A 24,647-nucleotide genomic window follows, 5' to 3' on the forward strand; every position below is an offset into this window, starting at 1 on the left:
ATGTGAGAAAACGGGTCAACTACGAATAGTTGGTGAGTTTCACAATTTGAGTAAACCATGATAAATCCATATCATAATATAATATTATCTGGGGACACTGTTAACCCAGTACTGTACTCACTCCGGGGGCAATGTTAACCCGGAAACACTTCTAGGGACCCCTGGGGACACTGTTAACCCAGTACTGTACTCACTCCGGAGGCAATGTTAACCCGGAAACACTTATAGGGACCCCTGGGGACACTGTTAACCCAGTACTGTACTCACTCCGGGGCAATGTTAACCCGGAAACACTTCCAAAGACATCTGGGGACACTGTTAACCCAGTACTGTACCCATTCCGTACGATTCCCGTACAATCAAATATTTATAAATACACGCAAATCCATGCGTTCAGTATGTATTTAAACATTTAAATAATAACATGCTTTCCGCCCCGGGAAAATATTTAAAAACAATTCAGAAAAAGGGGCTCGTGAAACTCACCTTAGCACATGCAAGCAGGTAACAACAATCATTATCAGTTAACACGTCCAATCTGTAATATGATCCCTACGATCGTTACTATACACTCATTATTAATATAACTTTAACCAAGTTAACCGGTACATCTGGGGACACTGTTAACCCAGCACTGTACCCGTTCTGGGGGCAAGGTTAACCCAGAAACCCTTCTCCGGACTCAGATTGTGATGTCGTTTAGAGTTCCATGGTCACAACTACTATTAGTCGTTTTTCTCGTTTTGCGTGCCTAGCACGGTTATCCGTTTTTATGTTTCAAAAATGAGTTTGGTCACACACGACCCGAAAATAGTGGTTGACTGATAATTTAATTAAAGATGTGAAATTATAGCTCGGTTTAGACGTCCCGATTGGCCGCGGGACCCGTTTCCGTCTTTGGCGTACCGGAAACTGTTAAAATAGGTTAAAATTACTCAAATCATCCGAATTATTTTCGGATGATTCATTTTTACTTGTTTAACTCAATTATATGAAAATAGTTCATTTTTAGGGTTTTTATACACCAGTCAGCTCGCTTAAGCAAACTTCACCGGTTTACGCGTTTTAACTTTAAAAGTTTGATAATTAGCACAAATAATTATCCGTTTAATCTCGGATCTTGAAATTTTGCACAAATCACTTCTTGACAGTGGGGAATTTTATAAAAATATTTCCAGAATTAATTTCTATATTTAAAATTTATTTATCTATTTTTAAACACCATTTAAACACTAAATATGTCGTAAATACCAAACGATCTTAGAAAAATCCCAAATTTTTCCTGGATGTCCCCTGCCATCCACATAGTCCCCTGTAATTTTTCCAGAACCAAAATCTTCTTTTACATGCCATTTTCACTAAAACCGAGCTAGAATCCCTAGAACTCGTTTAACCGAAAAGCCTACTTAGACTTCTCCAACTGACCTCAAATTTTGTGAGTGACTTATACATGATATAAAAAGCTTATCTGAAACTTTCCAGAATTTTTCATGATATTTAACTATTTTTCACCATTTTTGGCCAAAACCGAGCATTAAATTCACCAAATATTCATCCTTTATCCAAAAATTACCAAAAATTCACAGAACTCATATTTTCATGTGTTTAACACCTCTGTAAAATTTCATAACCTAACTCTAAAGCATCAACAATCTGTCCAAATTTCCCAAAACCGAACATAACCGAATATACCTTTCGTTTTCCGCCACTACGAGCTACAAACTCGTCTTTCCGCCTTATCTACCACTAAATACAGAGCCTACAAACAACATACCACAATACCAAGCAAGTTACACTCACGATCAAGCCATTTCTTTCATGGTTTCGGTTATGATTCCAAAAACAAATATTTAACCGTAAAAATTCGTTTTTGATTCGTTTAACTCATTTCTTGGACCAAGATCCTTTGTATAACCCGTATACATCACTTGATCATGCAAGAATCGGTTTTCATCTTTGAAACCTCATTTCCTTGCAATTAAACTCAAGAAACGAAGATGGAAACGTGATTAACTCGATTCCTTACCTTGTTTTCTTGCTAAAAATTCTCGGTTTTGGATCATGATCTTGGGAGAATTGATGATCTTGGAGTGTTTGTTGTAAAAAAAAGAAATGAGACCATGGGGGTGCCTTAGTGTTCCGATCGGCATTATTGGAAGGTGGGGTGGGACCCACTTCTCCAATTCTAGCCACTCATTTGGATTCTCGAAATCCGGATAACGTTTTAGATAATCTGGTTCAGTTCGTTTTTCGGTTAAATGTCTAACTCGGCTTAAAACGAGGCTAAAACGGTCGTTTTTCGGCTTAAAAATGAAATTTATATAAAACCGATTTAAAAACTTCAAAAACTTAAACCATGACTTTCATTAACTTAAAACGTCATATTATTAGTTATTACGCATCTTTTTCGGCTTGATCGATCGTCTCTTGCTCGGTTTGGTATTAAAGGTTTCGTTTAACGTACCGACGTACTATTAAATCGAAATCCTTTTTCTGTGCTTTAATCCACTTATCCCGAAGCTTTAATACTTCGTAACATCACTAAATATCATATATCTCGTCTATAATTGAACCCTCGATTCATTCGGGTTTCAATAACTATCGATCGTTTGATCGCATATTCAATACGGTGAATTATATATTCACGTACAATCAATACAATGAACCATGTATTCTCGTATAATTACCATGGTAACTCATGTACCCGACATTACATATGACGTAACTAACGTCTACCGGTTAGGGCATACCTGGTTTCGTCGGAATCGTTACAGAAAAGAACTGATGAGAGGAGAACAAAGAGAGGAAAATGGGATGAAAAGAACAAATGCTATGTTGAGACTCCTGATTATGAGGGTGATAATGATAATATTCCAATCAGAGCAATTCCACTGCAGACACTGCAACCTAGTCAACAGATTCCAGGTGTTCCTGATGTACCTGCTCAAACTGAATCAAACCCAGAGCATCCACCCTCTGATGAACCCAAGATTGATGCAATGAATAATCTAACTGAAGAGGAGGATGAGTCTGAGGAGTCTGATGAGGATGATAATCCTGATGATGATCAAAGAGAAGGTGTTAAAGCTGCCAATGTTGAATCTCCACAAGTAGAAATGAATAATGAGCAGAGAGCTAACATTGAGTTGAGTATGAGAGAAACTAAGAGAAATCATCCATTGGTTGTAAAGTTGAGGAGGTATGGCATAAGTTTTGAAACTTTGGCTGATCTTGATAATGATCAGTTGCAAAAGAGACTTGACAAAGAGAGGGATGGTTTCAAGAAAAGGATGGAACAAAAGAATAGATGTAACACCCCGACCGATGGCGGATTTTACATCGGGGCGCCACGTATTGTTTCATTACTCGTGACACTATTTGGTGTCAATATTTATTAATACACAATTATCGCGCACGCGCAGCGCAATCACAAGATAACATAAATCAACATAAATCAATATATTATAAGGCAAAATATTCGAACAACAATAACTTGTCTTGATACATTTTAATCTAGGTCCAAAAGTAAAAACGTGCTACGTGTCCACAAGCTCCAAAAACAGCTACAGCAAACCTGAACATGTGTTAAAATAAACGTCAAACACTTGCGTGTTGGTGAGAAATCAAGTTTAATAGATAATAATAGATAACAATATTCACTGCGCGCAACACGTGTATGTCTGGTGTTTAACAAGGGTGTAATCAGATTGTGATCAAGCCTAAATAGATCATAGCTCATAGTTCAATCCGTGCTCCCAAATGAGCACAACAACAAGAAAACATCTGTGCAAGTGTAAACAAAAGAAAACCGTAAACGATAGGTCTCCCGTGTTCATCTAATGGATCCATGAAAACTTCGGAATAGGCCGAACAAAGCGGTTAATGATTCACACATACAAATAAACAACCAAGTAAACGTCCTCAACACATGGGATACTGCGCGACTAAAGTTCATAAACAAGTTTAAGACTCAAGTTTGTACGAACACATGAACATCCCAAAACATTAAAAAATAAAAAGGGATTAGGTACGAGATTACTCACTTGATAAACGGTGCGATGAAACATTCAACTCTTAAACAAGCAAAGTTAACCTATAATTAAGATTATTGTTTTAATGATTTGTTTTAAGTCTTGAATATATTTAAGCATTATTAATATGTAAATCAAATTATTATATATTATATGTTACCGGAAATCTGGGCAGAAGAGAGGAGAAGACGGGGGCAGAGAGAGGAGGCGGCTGAGGACAACGGCAGAGAGCAAAGAAAGATAATAAGTGTTTGTGTGTGTAGTGTTAAGAAAATAGCATTATTATTTATAGAGAAACCCTAGGGAACACAATCCCTAGAAAAGGGGAAAAGATCTCCAAAAAGTAAAAGATTCCAAAAGCAAAAGATAACAAAAGATATGGCAGCTGCAGGGGACAAGGGAAAAACTGACAGGTAACAGTAAAAGCATGGGAGGGTCAGATAAAGGTACTGGTCAATGCATGGAAAAGCAGATCTCAAAAGATAATGTCAGTCACTTTTTCTGTCAACCAATGGGGTTGGTGCGCATGCTGCGCCGAAAGTGGCTTTTCAGACATAAGATAGGTCAGGTCAACAGCACAGAAGATAAGACATCACAAAAGCAAACGGCTGGATTAAACAGAAGAAAGACTCAAAGGGGTTAGCGCGAGAAGGCTCGAGCGCGCGAGCGCGAAGGCAGACACAGAAGGTCAAGAGTGCGCGAGCGCGAAGGCAGACAGAACCAACCTTAGCGCGCCGCGGGAAGAACTACAATTCTAAGCGCGCTGCGGGAAGAACTTCAATTCGAAGCGCGTCGCGGGAAGAACTATAATCCTTAGCGCGCTGCGGGGACAGTTCGCCTCGCGTATCGCAGCAACAGACGGTCTTCACGCAGGCTTCCTTGTAAGGAGTCTGGCGCGTGGAGCCACGCAGACATCCTGAGGCGGGAAGAAACAAAGGGCAAAGAGTTAAGAGAAAAAGAGGGGTTCAAGGCTTAAGGGTTAAGCAGAAGGGCGGGATAGCGACAAGAGAGAAAAGAAGGCGGGACGGCGGAAAGAAAGAGAGAGAAAGAGGCGGGAAGGAAAATATATTATTATTATTAAAAAGTAAAATATAAGTATAAATAAATATTAAGTCATAACAGGAAGAGATCGGATAAGAGAAACGGGTACCTGGGTCGGGTCGGATGGGGCAGATGTCACAGTCTCCCCTACTTTAAGAAATTTCGTCCCGAAATTTATCTCGAAGTAGGCTGCGCAGAGAACAGGTGCGGGTACTTGATCTTCATTTGATCTTCCCTTTCCCATGTAAACTCGGCTCCGCGCTTGGACTCCCAGCGAACTTTCACGATAGGGATGTGACTGCGCTTGGTTTGCTTTACCTCGCGATCCAAAATCTCAACAGGCTTCTCAACGAAATGCATGGATTCATCAACTTGAACTTCATCAAGTGGTATGTGAAGGTTCTCGTCAGCTAAACATTTCTTGAGATTGGATACATGGAACGTTGGATGCACATTGCTGAGCGCGGGCGGCAGGTCAAGTCTGTAGGCAACTTTTCCTACACGCGCGAGAATCTTGAATGGACCAACATAACGAGGAGCAAGCTTACCTTTCTTCCCAAAGCGGACAACACCCTTCCAGGGCGACACTTTGAGGAGAACAAGATCACCAACTTGAAATTCGAGAGGCTTCCGCCTACGATCTGCGTAACTCTTCTGTCGGCTTCTGGCAGTCAGCAGATGATCACGGATCTTGGCGATTTTATCGGTTGTCTCTTGAACTAGTTCGGGTCCTATGATTTGTACTTCACCCACTTCGCTCCAACAAATTGGTGAGCGGCACTTTCGACCGTAAAGTGCTTCAAATGGGGCCATACCGATGCTGGAATGATAGCTGTTATTATAAGAGAACTCGATCAGAGGTAGGTGTGAATCCCAATTACCTCCAAAATCAAGAACACAAGATCGAAGCATATCATCAAGGGTTTGGATGGTTCGCTCAGACTGTCCGTCAGTCTGAGGATGATATGCAGTACTCATGTCCAAACGAGTTCCTAACGCAGTTTGGAGAGATTTCCAAAAGTGAGATATAAAACGGCCATCGCGATCGGATATGATGCTCAAAGGAGTACCATGACGGCAGACAATCTCTTTGACATAAAGCTACGCAAGATGCTCAACACGGTAAGTTTCACGAATGGGCAGAAAATGAGCAGACTTGGTCAATCGATCCACTATTACCCAAATGCTATCATGTTTGCTTGCGGTCAAAGGTAACTTGGTGATAAAGTCCATCGCTATACTTTCCCATTTCCACGTAGGAATTTCTGGTTGTTCGAGCAAACCAGATGGGCGTTGATGTTCAGCTTTTACCTTAGAACAAGTCAGTCATTTAGCTACGAACACAGCAATATCCTTTTTCATACCGGGCCACCAATAAGTAATGCGCAAATCCTTGTACATCTTATCAGCGCCAGGATGAATGGAATACCGAGTTTTGTGCGCTTCACTCAGTAGGACAGCACGAAGATTCTCATCACAAGGAATCCAGATACGATTGAGATAGCAGAGAATTCCACTCAGATTAGGGACAAAATGCGCTTCCGCGCCACACGCTAACTCGGCGCGAAGGTTGCCATTGCTGATGGATGCGCGCTGCGCGTCACGAATGCGCGATTCAAGGTTGCTTTGGATCGGCGCGAAGTGAAGCTGCGTGCGCGGCAAGATACAGTTAAGCTGGCTGGGTTTGCGGCTGAGCGCATCTGCTACAACATTAGCCTTCCCAGGGTGATATCGGATCTCACAATCGTAATCGCTGATGAGTTCGTTCCATCGGCGTTGTCTCATGTTAAGTTCCTTTTGATCAAAAATATGCTGAAGGCTTTTATGGTCAGTGTAAAGGATACACTTAGTACCATAAAGGTAGTGTCTCCAGATCTTCAAAGCAAATACAACTGCGCCTAGTTCGAGATCGTGAGTTGTATAATTCTTTTCATGAACCTTGAGTTGCCTTGATGCGTAAGCGATAACCTTGCCTCGTTGCATAAGAACACAACCGAGACCTTGGTTGGATGCATCGCAATACACGACAAAATCATCATTACCCTCAGGTAGCGCAAGAACAGGAGCTTCACACAACAAACGCTTGAGCGTCAGAAAGGCTTCTTCTTGCTTCGAGCCCCAAATATACGGTTTGCCTTTGTGCGTTAATGCTGTTAAAGGCAAAGCGATCTTTGAGAAGTTCGAAATAAATCGCCGGTAGTAACCAGCTAAGCCCAAAAAGGAACGGATTTCGGTAGGAGTGGATGGCGTAATCCAGTTCTTGATTGCTTCAATCTTGGATGGGTCGACATGAATACCCATCTTGTTTACAACATGACCAAGAAACTGTACTTCATCGGACCAAAATTCACACTTGGAAAGCTTAGCATAGAGTTGCTCAGTTCGAAGCTTTTGCAATACCAACCGAAGATGTTGCTCATGCTCGGCCTTGGTCTTAGAATACACCAGAACATCATCGATAAACACGATCACAAATTTATCCAAGAAGGGCCTACACACCCGATTCATTAGATCCATGAAAACAGCGGGTGCGTTGGTTAAACCGAAGGACATGACCAAGAATTCAAAATGGCCATAACGAGTTCGAAAAGCAGTCTTGGGAATATCCTCTTCGCGGATACGCAACTGGTGATAACCAGAACGGAGATCGATCTTGGAGAAACAAGAGGCACCTTGGAGTTGATCAAAGAGGTCGTCAATACGCGGTAAGGGATACCGGTTCTTAATGGTGAGCTTGTTCAGCTCGCGGTAATCGATACACATGCGAAACGTACCATCTTTCTTTTTAACGAACAACACCGGAGCACCCCAGGGCGAAGAGCTAGGGCGAATGAATCCTTTATCGGTCAACTCTTGAAGTTGACTTGCTAATTCTTGCATCTCAGCGGGTGCAAGACGATAAGGAGATTTGGCTACGGGGGAAGCACCAGGGACAAGATCAACACGAAACTCGACTTCCCGAACGGGAGGAATACCAGGAAGATCATCGGGAAAAACTTCAGGGAAGTCACGCACAACAGGGATATCGCGAAGTTTCTTCTTTCCTTCATCGGGTTTAACCACATGGGCTAAAAATGCGATACATTTCTTCCGCAAAATCTTCGGGTTTCAGCGCAAGACATAAGTTTAAGACCGTTAGACGGTTTCTCGCCGTAGATATGAAGATCACCATTTTCTCGAGGGATGCGAATCAACTTCTTGGCGCAAATAACTTCAGCGCTGTTTTGCGAGAGCCAATCCATACCAATGATAACATCAAAACTTCCAAGGGGCATGGGGATGAGGTCGATTAGAAAATCGTTTTCGTTAAGGTTAAGCGTGCAATCCTTAATCACGGAGTTTATTAAAATAGTTTCACCATTAGCTAATTCAACTGAAAAGTTTTCGCTTAAGTTTATGCGCGGTCGCGCAAGTTTCTGCTCAAATGCGCGAGAAATAAAACTTCTATCGGCGCCAGTATCAAAGAGTATAGATGCATAATGTCCGTTAAGTAAAAATGTACCATTAACCACGTCGTTATTCGCTTGCGCTTGGTGCGCGGTTATGTTAAAAGCTCGTCCGCGCTCCACTTGGTTCGAAATTTGGTTAACTGGGTTCGCTTGCGTAATCTGAACTTGTAGTCTCGGGCACGCGTTCCGGAAATGACTGGGATCACCGCAGTTGTAGCACGACCTGGGTCGTGCATTAGGGTATGTTGGTTGTGGGTTTAGCGGGTAGGCTGGTGGTGTTTGTGCAGTTGGGTTGGCGGAAGGGACTCTACAGTACTCAGCAGAGTGGCCAACGCGGCCACATCGGTTACATTGTCGACACGGGACTTGGGTTGGATGGTGAAGTCTACAGGTTGGGCAAAAGGGTTGTTTTCCTGTGTAGGGTTTCTTAGTTGGCGGGGCAGGGAGTGCGGGATTGGTTAAGGCATAGTTATGGACTACAGGTGTTGGGTAGGTTGGCAGTGGGTTAGGAGCGTATACTGGAGGTTGGTAGGCGGGTTGCTGGACAATGGGCGGGTTGGTAAGCGCGTAAACTTGTCTGCGCCTACGTTTGGGGTTGTTATGGTTTGAGGGTTCTGGTTTGGTTTCTGTTGGTTCAGGGGCAGTCTTGGTGGGTTTGGTCTTCTCAGCTCCCCGCAGGAACAGGGTTCCTGCTCTGACATGGTTGTCGCTGAGCACAGCGGCCAACTCGATGGCGTCAGAGAGGGTTGCTGGGTTTCTGGCCCATACAGAATCTTGAATTTCCATGGGGAGACCCCCAAGGAACTTCTCGATGTCTCGGCGGGAAGGGGTAACTAGGTGAGGGACAAGCAGACTTAGTTCATGGAAGCGCGTCTCGTACTCGCGCGCTTCGCCACTGTGTTGCTTAAGATTCCAAAATTCTTCCTCCAGGCGCTTAACTTCGTTGGGAGGGCAGAATTCTCGCGTTAGAATTTCTTTGAATTCTTCCCAGGGCATGCTAGAAGCAGCTTCTGCGCCACGCGCATGAGCTACTCCATTCCACCAAGTGAGCGCCCTTGCTTCCAGGACACTGGAGGCATATAGGGTTCGTCGGTCTGGAGGGCATTGGGTGTGGAGGAAAGTGTTTTCAATCTTTTCGAGCCATTGGAGCATCACGGTGGCTCCTTCAAGCCCTGTGAATTTCGGAGGGTTACCCACATTGAAGGATTTAATATTGTATCCGGAGGGGTTAGTATTAGTTTGGTTTAAGGCTTGGGCTATTGCGGCGGCCATTTCCTGGGAACGTTGCTGCCTACGTCTGCGCGAGGCTTCTCTCCTCTGATGGCGGCGAGATAGCGGAGGCATTCTATAAAAGTTTTAGTTTTTGTTAATATCGTTTTAGCGCAAAGTACATCGTCGTAAAGCTTGTTTCGCGAAGTTAGATACTATCAAATGTTGAAGTAAAAATAAAATGAATTTTAAATGCAGACTTAGTACAGGTAACAAATTCGAATTGAAAATCGACAATTCATGCATCACCATGACTTTCCGAATTCTCAATTTAAAATACGTGGGTAAACGAGTATTGAAGATTGACAATTCATGTATCACCATGACTTTTCAAATCTTCAATATAAATTATACATGAAAATGAGTATTGGAGTTTGATAATTCATGTATCACCATGACTTTTCAAGTCTCCAACCTCAGAACATAATCGTAAATGGAATTTGAAAATCAACTATTCATGTATCACCATGACTTTTCGGATTTTCAATCCCAACAAACGAATATGTAAGTAAGACCAATAAAAATCGAAATTCAGCAAAAATCGAAATATCGCGAAATAAAACATAAAACCATACGCTGCGTCTGCGCAAGCATATTTATAAATAACGAGTAATTAACAATAAGCGCGCAAACATGAGATTTCTCTCATGCGCGAGAAGGGACTCTTAGGTATTCTAGGTCGTTACGTCTAACCACCTATCCTAAAGTCACAGAGCTCTGATACCAATCTGTAACACCCCGACCGATGGCGGATTTTACATCGGGGCGCCACGTATTGTTTCATTACTCGTGACGCTATTTGGTGTCAATATTTATTAATACACAATTATCGCGCACGCGCAGCGCAATCACAAGATAACATAAATCAACATAAATCAATATATTATAAGGCAAAATATTCGAACAACAATAACTTGTCTTGATACATTTTAATCTAGGTCCAAAAGTAAAAACGTGCTACGTGTCCACAAGCTCCAAAAACAGCTACAGCAAACCTGAACATGTGTTAAAATAAACGTCAAACACTTGCGTGTTGGTGAGAAATCAAGTTTAATAGATAATAATAGATAACAATAATCATTGCGCGCAACACGTGTATGTCTGGTGTTTAACAAGGCTGTAATCAGATTGTGATCAAGCCTAAATAGATCATAGCTCATAGTTCAATCCGTGCTCCCAAATGAGCACAACAACAAGAAAACATCTGTGCAAATGTAAACAAAAGAAAACCGTAAACGATAGGTCTCCCGTGTTCATCTAATGGATCCATGAAAACTTCGGAATAGGCCGAACAAAGCGGTTAATGATTCACACATACAAATAAACAGCCAAATAAACGTCCTCAACACATGGGATACTGCGCGACTAAAGTTCATAAACAAGTTTAAGACTCAAGTTTGTACGAACACATGAACATCCCAAAACATTAAAAAATAAAAAGGGATTAGGTACGAGATTACTCACTTGATAAACGGCAACTCTTAAACAAGCAAAGTTAACCTATAATTAAGATTATTGTTTTAATGATTTGTTTTAAGTCTTGAATATATTTAAGCATTATTAATATGTAAATCAAATTATTATATATTATATGTTACCGGAAATCTGGGCAGAAGAGAGGAGAAGACGGGGGCAGAGAGAGGAGGCGGCTGAGGACAACGGCAGAGAGCAAAGAAAGATAATAAGTGTTTGTGTGTGTAGTGTTAAGAAAATAGCATTATTATTTATAGGGAAACCCTAGGGAACACAATCCCTAGAAAAGGGGAAAAGATCTCCAAAAAGTAAAAGATTCCAAAAGCAAAAGATAACAAAAGATATGGCAGCTGCAGGGGACAAGGGAAAAACTGACAGGTAACAGTAAAAGCATGGGAGGGTCAGATAAAGGTACTGGTCAATGCATGAAAAAGCAGATCTCAAAAGATAATGTCAGTCACTTTTTCTGTCAACCAATGGGGTTGGTGCGCATGCTGCGCCGAAAGTGGCTTTTCAGACATAAGATAGGTCAGGTCAACAGCACAGAAGATAAGACATCACAAAAGCAAACGGCTGGATTAAACAGAAGAAAGACTCAAAGGGGTTAGCGCGAGAAGGCTCGAGCGCGTGAGCGCGAAGGCAGACACAGAAGGTCAAGAGTGCGCGAGCGCGAAGGCAGACAGGACCAACCTTAGCGCGCCGCGGGAAGAACTACAATTCTAAGCGCGCCGCGGGAAGAACTTCAATTCTAAGCGCGTCGCGGGAAGAACTATAATCCTTAGCGCGCTGCGGGGACAGTTCGCCTTGCGTATCGCAGCAACAGACGGTCTTCACGCAGGCTTCCTTGAAAGGAGTCTGGCGCGTGGAGCCGCGCAGACATCCTGAGGCGGGAAGAAACAAAGGGCAAAGAGTTAAGAGAAAAAGAGGGGTTCAAGGCTTAAGGGTTAAGCAGAAGGGCGGGATAGCGACAAGAGAGAAAAGAAGGCGGGATGGCGGAAAGAAAGAGAGAGAAAGAGGCGGGAAGGAAAATATATTATTATTATTAAAAAGTAAAATATAAGTATAAATAAATATTAAGTCATAACAGGAAGAGATCGGATAAGAGAAACGGGTACCTGGGTCGGGTCGGATGGGGCAGATGTCACAATAGAGACTGCCAGAAATACAGAGAATATCTCAGAAGGCATAATTATTCAGAGAAAGATCTGTCTCACTTCACAGTTGACCAACTCCAAGACCTTTACAACAGTGAAAGAGAAAAGGTTATTGAAAAATGTGTGAAAGAGAATGAGAAGACTGAGAAATTGGAAACTTTGAAGAAGAAATTTGGAGGTATGTGTGGTTACTTGCTTGAGAAAGGGTTAAAGCCTGAGATGGTTGAGAACCTATCTAGAGAATCAGTATTGGATTAGTACAACAAACTAAAAAGAAAAGAAAAACTGAAGAGGGTCCAAACTGAGAGCTCTACCAAACATGCTGAAACATCTGTTAAACCTCAAATAAAGAAAAGAAAGATAATTACTCTGAGGGAGAAACAGAAGATACAGAGTGAAAAGGAAGTGTCTAAGGAAGTTCCTGTTGTTGAAACCCCTACTCCACAAGAAGCGGATTCTGGATCTGAAGATGAAGATGAACCTTGTATACCTTGGTAAAATGAAGAGATGATCAACATTCTAAGGAATATAATGATTACTCAAAGAGGAATGGATGAAGCCTCTTTCAAGGCTTTGGAAAAGGAGGATTTGAAATATCTCTTCCATATTCAAAAAGGTGAATGGGAGAAAGCTCTAAAAGAAGGTGAGAACCCTAGATATTATGCAGATGGAAGTTTTGTACCTGCTGGTTTGTCAAGAACTCCGGGTATGGAGAAAATGTTGCTAGCTCTTAGAGATGCAGGAGTAAATGTTGTTGAGCTTGCCAATCTTCCAACTGAAATGGTGGAAGCAGTCTACATCAAATTCTTCAATTTGGGGCCAGAAAACCCAAGAAGTTTGTTCCTTTCAGACCACTAATTTCAAGAAGATATCCACAAGGTGGAAGAGGTGAAGGTGGAAGAGGTGAAAGTGAAAGAGGAGAATCAAGTAGATCTGCACAACAAAGAACAACAAGACCACAGTCAGATGTGGATCTTCCTAGAGAGATTTACTATGATTCTGTGTGTGAATGCATAAGAGTGATTATGGAAAGTAGACAACTAAGAGATATAGTTGTGAGAAGTGATTTCTATGAATATACTCAAGAACAATTAGAAAGAATGACAACACTCACTTTGTATGATTATAGAAACAGAAACAGAGTTGCTGGAAGACAAATGAATGATCTTTCTAAATTTTTAAGAGAAGAAGCAGGTAGAGGATTCAGATTTCTGAAAGTAAAGAGAAACTGGAAGACTGTCCAAATTCACAGATCAAAGAGAACTGCAAAGTTAAGAAGGATGGACATGGCTGAAACAAACTATAAGGTGAATGTCAGAGACAGGAATCCACTGTCAAACATGAACACATGCATAAGTCTTGAAAGAAGGATGACACGCCCCAATTATACAGTCCAAAGAAATGGCATCATTACTGAAGTGGAATACAAAGAAAAAGATTACCATTACTTGCTGAGAAATTCTGATGGAAAAATACTGGGTATTATCAAGAAGGATGAAGACTTGAATTGCTTACATGATGAAGATCTAATGGATATTAGGGACTGGGTCATACCAGAAGGTCATACTCATTACCAAGCCCTTGATATCTTCAGAATGAGAGCTGCATCAGTGATAACAAACAGAAGGCAAGCCGCTTACAGTTCATGGAAAAGATAAAATTCCTAGACTAGGTTTTTACTTTGTAATGTCTTATGACAGCCTTTTTGAATATGTAATTTTTGTTTATGTTAATTGAATATGTAATTTGACTTTGATGTGTATTTTGACTAAGTGTAAGTAACCTTAGAAATGTTTTGGATCAGCTGAGGTGTTCCAATCTAGGGGGAGATTGTTGAGTCAAGATTTGACACAAAACTGATTAGATGGAAGATTGGAATCTTCTCAACCTCTTCAGAATTCGCTAAGTATGGATCCGGGTACACCTCAGACCTCCGAGCATGCTTTTACTTAGCCGGGTACGATATTTTTTCTATCGGGCAGAATTATCTTCACTAAGTCTCCTTTAGTGAATATCCGAGCAGGGTTTGCAAACTAGTGCATTACCGGGTATGGTTCACTAGTATATGCAAGTCTAGGCAAGGATCACTTTATCAAGCAGGATTGTTCTTCTTAGCCAACTAAAGTTCACTTCCGAGTAAGCTTTAGGCTAACCAAGCTCATGAAGCCAAGAAATTGGAAAACCGGGCAAGGTATTCATTAATAAGTATGGTCCAGGTAGGCTTGATGATCTAATGATATATCTCAAGTATCATCGGGCAAGGTTCAACTTAAGCAAGGAACAGTGCAACCGAGCACAGTTTGCTAATAAGTTATTTTCTAACAAAGGGTTGAAGGGACCATTGAAGAACAAGGTTGCTCGTAAGGGTTTCTCGGGCAAAGTCTGGCAAAGTCAAGAAGATTGAAGTCTACCCGATGAGTATTTTACTTGGTAAAATACTCTTCAAGTAAAGTCTACCCGGAAACTGATTCCGAGCACACTTCTATGTTACCAAGTTATGAAGGATGGCCGAGCATACTCGGAAAGACAAGATTGATGCAAAGCCTACCCGGAAGACTTGTTTTACACTTAGAATATTTCTGAATATGTAATTTGAATATGTATTATCGGATAGGGTTCTAGAAGGAATGACAGCTGTCCACATGTGTCAGGTCTATAAATAGAATAATTTAGGGCACACCTGGAAACACAACAAGGCAGACAGTCACATTTATTAAGAAAGAATATTATGTGTGATGGATGAAACCTTCCTTATCAAGAAACCCTAAAACGATTATCCACTTTGTATGATTCATTTATATAAATGGAAATCTTTTGAGTAAATCTTGTTTGTGTTGATTACCTTTGAATACTGTTTAAGCAACCATATGTTTGTTATTGATTCAGCCTTTAACAAACGGTGAACTTTCTAAATATAGCAACCCGTCATTAACTCCCTTGTCAACACATCTATTTGTGTGAGTTATGACATGATTCGAGTAAGATCCAGCTGAAATCGGGGACCTCAGCATGGCGGCCCATCATCTTTAACCACCGGCCCCAGCTCATCACAACATATCCAATACTCGTTTAAGGGACTATATGGACTTATTGACCACTATCACACTCACACTTCCGCTTCCATTGAGAGGTTATCAGGGCAGATCGCAGCATCCGACGCAGAGTACGCAGAGACGAGGCGGGAGATACATAATCTGGGTGAGCACATGGATCGTTAGTGGGGACCATTTGCCCCGGCACATCCGGGCAACTGACGAGCAGCGGCAATGGTAGGCTTGGGCACGGGTACTTGGGCGGGTGGTAGTATTTCGTGAAATTATTATTATTTCATCATTGTTTTTAAGACACTTTTATTTTGTTTGTTGTCGTTTGATATGGCCGGTTATACCGGGCCACTTGACTTGATACTTATTAGGCCCGTGTGGGGCTGGGTATGGATGATTCCACACCCGATATTCAGTATTATTATGTTTAGGATGTTTGTTGGTTGTGTGCAGTTTTTATAATTTAGATACACTACAGGAGAACGAATGAAAAATAGGGGACGCTCTGTCAAAATTTCGTTAGCCCGTAGGGAAGTTCCTTTCCATTTACCCACCATACTTCATATAAATCTTTTCATGAATCTTTTGTATGAATATTTTCACATTGAGGACAATGTGAGATTCAAGTGTGGGGAGTGGAATTACTTGACAAATTGCTTGTATAACTAATTATAAATTTTCTAATAACAAAATTTTATAGCAAACAAAGACTATTTTTGAGAAAACCAAAAGTAAATCCAAGAAAATTATTTTACAAATAACCAACTAAAAATCTACTATAACCAAAAGGTGAATAAGTAAAAAGAAGTTTTGTAACAGTGAGAAGAAATTTATGCAAACTATGGCGTTTATACCTAATCCCTCTGTTACTGTGAGATACACATCATGCCATATAAATATTTTTTCGGAAGCAGTGAATGAGTCATATGTTTCGTGTGATTTAGAACTTGTCTAAAGTATTATTTTTAAGACCACATGAAGCGTTGTATAAGAAAGAATGTATATTTTCACAATTTCCTCAAACCATTCTACAAAATTACAACACAAAACCAAAAACCTTACAAAATCTTACCTTACCACTTTATCCCTCTCACAGGTAAAATACAATTCTGGTCTTTTACCGGCAGACCCTAAAGAACTGAAATGCATTCTTTCGACTTCAATTTCCTTTGTTGCATATATTTCGCAAAACGTAGGCTGCCTCCAGAACTTAGGGAGAGAATTTTTCTCTTTAGCAATGAGGTGAGGAAAACGCGGCGCCATGACGAACAAACGCGGCCATTTTGTGGAGTTTCCAAAAGCAAAATAAAAAGAAGAGCAAAAAGATACAAATGATGATTAGGATGCAGAAACTGGTCCCACAAAGGAAGATGTAGAAAAAGTCAAACTCAGTCACAATATGAATATACCGAACCAATGAGGGTGGGGGCTATTAGGCTCAAAGCCGAACAATCCATCAGAGTTGGAAGTTATATTCAGAAAAGGATTAAGGAAGAACCATCCACATCCTCGACAAAACTGGTCTTGACGATCTGACCTTAAAAGAGACTAGGATTGTAAAAAAAAATCACCTCAACAATCGAGAGATAAGGAGCTAGACATTTTGAGACTCCTGATAATCAGCAAAAGTTGTATTTAGCATCCTCACCATCATTAACCTTAACCCTTGAAACACCACAAAATACCAAATCCCTACTCACACAAAATCAACCCCTACTACCTTCTGACAAATGCAACCCTTCACAAAGGGGGAGATTTGAACTCGTTACAAGCTTATTTATCACAGGTCACATTTTGGCTAAGAGTGTTCATATACATACATCATATGTATGATCAGATATAAATCCTATTGTATGTGAACATTGTGAGAACGTGACGTTTTGCATAAACGGAAGATCATAAAAACAAATCACCTTTTTATATCACTACATATATTCCTATGATTTAAAAGTTGGTTATTTTGTTCTCATTTTCTCGAAACTCTTTTAGGGATGTTTAAGCTATGGTCCTAACTTGCTATTTTTAGAGAATATTTATAAATATCTTGTTTGAGGACAAGCAAGGTTCAAGTGTGGGGAGGTTTGATGTATATAAAAATATACATCGTTTTAGCATCAAACTGCAACCTCTATCATATAATATAGTTCAAATAACTACTTATCATGTTAAAATATAATTTCATGTATATCCAAGCCTCAAATTAAGAAACGAATGAAAATGCAAAGAAAAATCAATGAAAACCCAAGAAAACAGCAAAACACACCCCATGCTTTCTTGTGCAAGAAAAAGAAAAATCTGCAAGAAAAGATAAAATATTAGACAGCTGGAAACGGGCCATACTTTAGGGAACATGTGTAAGGCCCCGTTCCCGGTGCCCTACACTGGACGTTGGATTTACTCATAAACACAGTTCTAAATATCAGAGTTAATTAAAACTTTACGCGGAATATAAAACTTCATCCATAACATATTACATAACCAGCAATTCTTGTCTTAACAAGCATTCAAACCATTTACGCATAAAACATTGTCTTTTAAATAACATAACATTTCCTGGAGATGCCAGTGTCTTTGATTCCATGCCATGTGCTTCCCCTCAAGCGAGCTGCTTCATTCTACTCACCTGCGTGCATACTAAATGTCAGCTACGCTGAGTGAGTTCTAGTTAATCATACAACATACAATTTGGTTCACGTACTTGCACACATGCCCGAAGGTGTGTACATTATTCATAATTTACTTTTACCTACATAACTATCCATACTACTTAAAGAGCCTTCCGTCCTATAACCTCACAGATATTTTAAGGGTCTGGTCCCTAACATCACAGATATTATTAGGGTATGGTCCCCATCCTCACAGATATTATTAGGGTCTGGTCCCTATCCTCACAGATATTATTAGGGTATGGTCCCTTTGTTTCGTGCAACTGTAACATACTTGTCTTACATACCTTCCATAATAATACATGCAATATCCGAAGATCGTTCACGCACTATCACATAACATACATACATACATAATGTTAGTACACGATTTTGCGTCTCAAGTCTTTGTAATTATCGTTTTGTATTTATCATTTAATTTAATGTAAAAGGTATTACTAAATTAAGTTAGTTCGTTAGAGGAACAGTCTAGTTCGTTAAGGATGTTTAATGAACTAGACCATAAGTTAAGTTTCCTCCTGATCCGTTAAGGATGCTTAATGAATCAGGGGGTGGTTCGTTATTGTTTATTATTTAATGTAATGTAACGAAGCAGGAGGCTAGTTCGTTACGGAATGTGTAACGAACTAGACCTGTCTTCTATATATAAAGGTGTTATCCTCTGTTTAATTTAAGTTTTGAGTTAATATTATCGAACCTCTATCCAGATTTTCTCTCAATCAAAGCTTCACATATTTAACCTATTACTAATATATACACACCTATATACAACTAATACTAATATATACATAACATATAATCGTTAAGAGTAATAATGAACTAGATCCGTTAATCGTTTATTAAGCTTTAGATCTGAGATCTAAGGCTTTCACAAGTGGTATCAAAGCAGACCGCTTCTCTCAATGCATCGATTAAGGTATGAATCTGAGTTAATTCGTGTTCTTCGTGTTCATCGGATATTGGTCAGATTTGGTTCAAATTAATGTGTTATTGGTGGATTTGTTGGTGAATTCGTGTTTATTGTTGGAAGAGGAAACTTCCTATTGAATTCGGTGTTAATTTATGGTGTATTGAAGAATCCACCATGGAAGAGTGTGTTACGGTTTGATTTATTTGGTGATGATTCAGTGATTGTTAAGTTAAATTGATGTTAGATTTGGAATCGTGATGAGATTCTGAGCTTTCGATGTGATTTTGGTGGTTAATTATGGTGTTTTGATGAATCTACCATGGATGGAGTTCAAATTTGCAGATTTCGGCCAGATCTGGGTTTTTCCGGCCATGTAACTGACTTTTACGGTGAAATGCGCTTTTCCGGCGAACAGTTCAGATCCAACAACCTAATTCGTTATGTTACTGTAGATGATTCTTTATGGAAGTTTAACGAATCTACTGTATCTATTTCGTTATTGGAGTTTAACGAATTAAGATGTTAATTTATAACGAATTAAGGTAATTCGTTAAGGAGATTCGTTAAGTTAAAGATAACGAATTAAGACAATTCGTTAAGTTACTTCGTTAAGGTAAATGTAACGAATTAAGGTAATTCGTTAAGGAGATTCGTTAAGTTAAGAGTATAACGAATTAAGGTAATTCATTAAGTTACTTGGTTAAGTTAATTCGTTAAGTTATTGGTAACGAATTAAGGTAATTCGTTAATGTGTATGACGAAGTGTGGAGATCTTAACGAATTGGAGGCCATTCGTGTAATTGTTATAACGAATTAAGAAGGGAGAGCATGAACTAAGTTAACGAATTGGAGTTGTTGATATAACGAGTTAAGGGGCGATTCGTTAATATATATATATATATATATATATATGGCGGGAAAATTTTTCTTGCGCGATGTTTTCCTGAATATTTCTCGTGATTGAGATTTCATTCTCAAAAATTTTGGCAAAAATATTTATTTTTCGATAATTTTCGGTGAATTTTTGGCGGGAAAATTGGAAAAATTTTCTTAATCGAAATTTTTCTGGGATGTTCCTAATGTATTGGTATTCTTCTCTCAAATTTCGGTAATATATTTTCTGGCCAACTTTCTACGCTTTTCTACTGGCCGAGGGGGAGCCCGTGAGTAATTTAAGGAGGAGTTTGTTTTGTGAACTTTGAAGATTATTCAAGACCTTGCTGAATTTGTCAAGAAAAGGGGGAGATAAAACTTTCATTTGAGTTTATTTAGGCATGTCTCTTCCTACGTTTGCAAGGTTTCTTGAAAAATTACTGCAATTCGGGTGGTAATTCATGCTTGCAAAGCTACGTTTGACTGAGTTCAAGACTGCAATTGTTCTTCGATTGGTGATTGATTTGTTCAAAGATTGAAACCTGACTATGTGGGATACGAGTGTCTGTCCGTTTACTTATTTTTGAGGGACTTTGATCCTGACTATGTTGGCAACGAGTAAATGGCGGATTACTTCTGTTGAGGGGGGCGATTCTTGAACGGGTTGATCTTAATGAAGAATATACGAGTCTTGCCATTAGATTGAAGAATTTGATCATTCGGGGTTTATTAATGGAGGTTGGAACTCTGAATCAGATGCCCAAACATTAGTGCATCTTTGCGAATGAGAAGTGGAAGAGCTTCAAATAGTATATTTGGGATACGCGTTATCAAGAGAGGGAAAACCGAAGTGAAAGATGTTGAATGATCGGGTTTTTCATGAAGATGTGTGACGAGGTTAAACGTAAAGATATGTTTTTCTTTACCGGTGCTGACGGATAGCAGATGACTTGTTGCTGATTGTTGAATGATTGAACCATATCATACGCCAATGGATGATCCGGATGATCTCCAAGAGTTACTCACTTTGATGGGGTGATATGATATGACTGGTGATTTGCAGTTAACGTATTCAAGATTAAAGTATTCGATAGCTACAGAAAATGGGGTGTATGTTAGTGCACGGTTTTGGTGTCTGTAGCAATCGAATAAGTTATAGGTTGTCTAGTCTTTGTATTTAATGTATATTTATTGTGAATTGATCTTTGGCCTATAAATAGGTAGATTATGTTCATAATTAAGAGAGAGAGCTAATGTACATATAGAGAGAGATCTAAGTTATTGTAATTATGCTCTCCATAAGTTATTCTTCACAATAATGTATTCTTCCATATTTATCAATAAACTATCTATTTAACGTATTGATCGATCTCGTGTGTTCGTATTGTTTAATTGATGTATCGACGCGGCTAGATCCTTGGTAGGTTCTCTCAAGTGGTGTATTTAAAGCTTAATGCAAGAGGAATTGCAACAGTTTAACAGACTGGGTGTGTGGGATCTTATTGATAAACCTGCTAGAGTCAAGAAGCCTATTCCGACTAAGTGGGTATTTAAATGTAAAAAGGACGATCGTGGTGTGATCGTGAGAAATAAAGCACGGCTAGTGGTGCAAGGTTTCCATCAGCAAGAGGGTATTGACTACACTGAGATATATGCTCCGGTTGCAAGATTGGAAGCAATATGAATCTTTCTGGCTTATGCGGCTTACAAAAATATAAAAGTCTATCAAATGGATGTGAAAAGTGCTTTTCTCAATGGTAAATTACACGAGGAAGTGTTTGTTTTACATCCTCCTAGCTTTGAAGATCCTGATTATCCGGACTGAGTTTACCGCTTAAACAAGGACATGTATGGTCTACATCAAGCCCCGAGAGCTTGGTATGGCACGCTTGCCGACCATCTTACTGATAACGGCTTCAAGCGAGGGACTGTCGACTGCACTTTATTTTATAAGAATAGTGGTGATGATCTTCTCCTCGTTCAGATATATGTCGATGACATTATCTTTGGGTCAACAAATGACACGTTATGCAAGGATTTCGAGAAGTCAATGCAAACAAATTCAAGATGAGCTCGATGGGAGAGATGAACTTCTTTCTAGGGTTGCAAGTTCACCAGTCTGCAAAAGGAATCTTTATTCAACAGACTAAGTATGTGAACGATGTCTTGAGCCAATTCAAGATATCTGCCAGAAAAATCCCTTCAACTCCTCTCCCTGTGGGTCACAATTTATCACCGGATGAATTGGAGGACACCGTCGATCCTACCCTCTATCGTGCTATGATTGGATCTTTGATGTATCTTACGGCTTTGCGCCCTAATATAATGTTTGATGTTTGTCTTTGTGCTAGGTATCAACCTAGTCCCCGAGTGACTCACATGGCAGCGGTCAAGCGTATTCTTCAATATCTGAGGGGCAATCCAGACATCGGGTTATGGTACCCCAAGGATGATAACTTTGAACTTACCGCCTTTTCAGACTCAGACTACGGAGGGTGCAAGATTAACTTCAAATCGACTACGGCAGGGTGTCAATTCTTAGGAAACCGGCTTGTTTCCTGGCAGTGTAAGAAGCAGGCGACGGTCTCTACTTCAACTGCTGAGGCAGAATATGTTGCAGCCTCGAGTTACTGTTCCCAGGTTTTGTGGATCCAACAACATCTGCGCGACTACGGTTTGAAGTTTCTTACTACTCCAATTTTAATTGATAACTCTGCTGCCATTAGCATCACCAAAAATCCCGTACAACACTCTAAAACGAAACATATCAAAATTCGATATCATTTCATACGGGATTGTTTTGAAAATAAATTAATCGACCTTGAGAAAGTACATACCGATTTTCAAAAATCCGATCTGTTTACCAAAGCCTTTGACAAAACTCGATTTAGATTTTTGCTTGGTTTAAATGGATTGAAGACCCTTGCTGATATCCTGAAACAAGGATAACTATCTTTATTTTTCGGTTTAATTTTTCTTTTAAATTTTATTTTGGTTTTGGATTTTAAGGGGTGAAAAATAGAAAGTACAAAAAAATTGTGCATTTTGTTTTTATAGATAAAACCCAAAAACTTTGAAAAATATGATAAATAAAAAATATTGTGTTTTCTTGTTTTAATGTCTTTAATATATTTTGAAAATCCAAAAACAGTTTAAAATCTTGAAAAACCAAAAATATTGTGTTTTCAGTTTGTATAGAAAAATCCGAAAATCCAAAATGATTGTGAAGTTTTTATGTTTATAAGAAAATTGAAAAAGACAAAAAGATTGTGTTTTAAGTATGTAAAGAGAAAAACCAAGAATATTTTTGCATACGTACGCTGAAAAGTATGTCAACGACTCATATTTATAGGACATATACTTGTATATGTTATGTTTGGTCCCGAGATTTAGACGTAAATGTTCGGCATAGCCATTTACCTGACAACCAAAAGTAGTTGGGGCGTTTGTTATGCCTTTTACTTTATTTTCTCGCTGAAAATTACGTCGGTTATTTAAGTTTATGGAGCATACTTGCATGTCTTGGTCCTAATTCACTTGTGAATTGATAGAATAGCCATTAATCTATAGACTGAATGTAACTGGGGCGATTAAATTCATTTTGTTTTATGCTCCTCAAAAATTTTTGAGTTTTTGAAGCAAAAAAGAGAAAATGATAGTACATTGATCATTTGACCTCATATCCAGCAAGAAATAAGCTTAAAGGATTGTGTGCTTAAATGCATTGGTGCATTGGTAGGTCTTAAACAAGCTATTAGAGTAAAGTACGTGATATAAACTTAAAGAAATACCAAATTGAAAGAGGTGTTAGTCTCTAACAAAAATCTCGGTGAGGAATGCAGAAATCACTACAAGAAAATGAAGCTATTGCAACCCCGGTAAAATGTTGCACTAGGCCTGAAAAAATTTGCATAAGGCCTAATGCAACCTTTAATCAGGGGCTGCATTAGGTGAAGTTGCATTAGATCTAATGCAACCTTTTTATTAGATAACGCAATTTTTTCTTAAAGTGTTGCATTTACTACTCAAATGCAACCTTTTTAATATGCAACCTTTTTGACATTCCAAAGCAACTTTTTATTACTTTTAATGCAACTTTTCTAACATACAAATACAACATTTGTAATGTCAAAAGCAACCTTTGCTACACTTTAATGCAACTTTTTTTTAATTCAAACGCAACACTTTTTTATGATTTTTAGCAACAAAAAATGCAACCTTTTTTTAAACACAAATGCAACTCTATTTGAAATGCTAAATTCTATTAATATGAAATGGTACCTCATTTACACCAACATAATAACATAAATATAATAGACAATAATATGTCATAATTTACCATATGTTTAATCTCAAATAACAACGTAATCAAAATAAAGTTGTCAACAATTATAAAAAGTAACTAAAACCTCCTACTCGTCTCTACGATCTTGAGCTCCACCAGGTAGCTTTTCCATAATATTTTGCATCATAGCTTCCAAGTTTGCTCGTTGGCGGTCAAGGTCTTTCCGCATAGCTTCTAGCTCATTTTTTTTCCTTTGATGGTCCTCTTCCATTTCTTTTCGGATATCAAGCAATTGTGCTTTATCAACTTCAATGTTTGCATTTAATGATTCCATAACCCCCCCCCCCCCCCCCCGGTAATTGTATATGGTTCCTCACCAGCATTTATTCTTTCCACCATTTTTTTAGAAACGCCTTTGCCATAAAGGCGAAGGTAGCCATCATGCTCCTTGT

Source organism: Bidens hawaiensis, unplaced genomic scaffold (assembly GCF_021521415.1).
Source record: "Bidens hawaiensis isolate Kalapana, Puna unplaced genomic scaffold, B.hawaiensis_p1.1 tig00003237_1, whole genome shotgun sequence".
NCBI lineage: Eukaryota > Viridiplantae > Streptophyta > Magnoliopsida > Asterales > Asteraceae > Bidens > Bidens hawaiensis.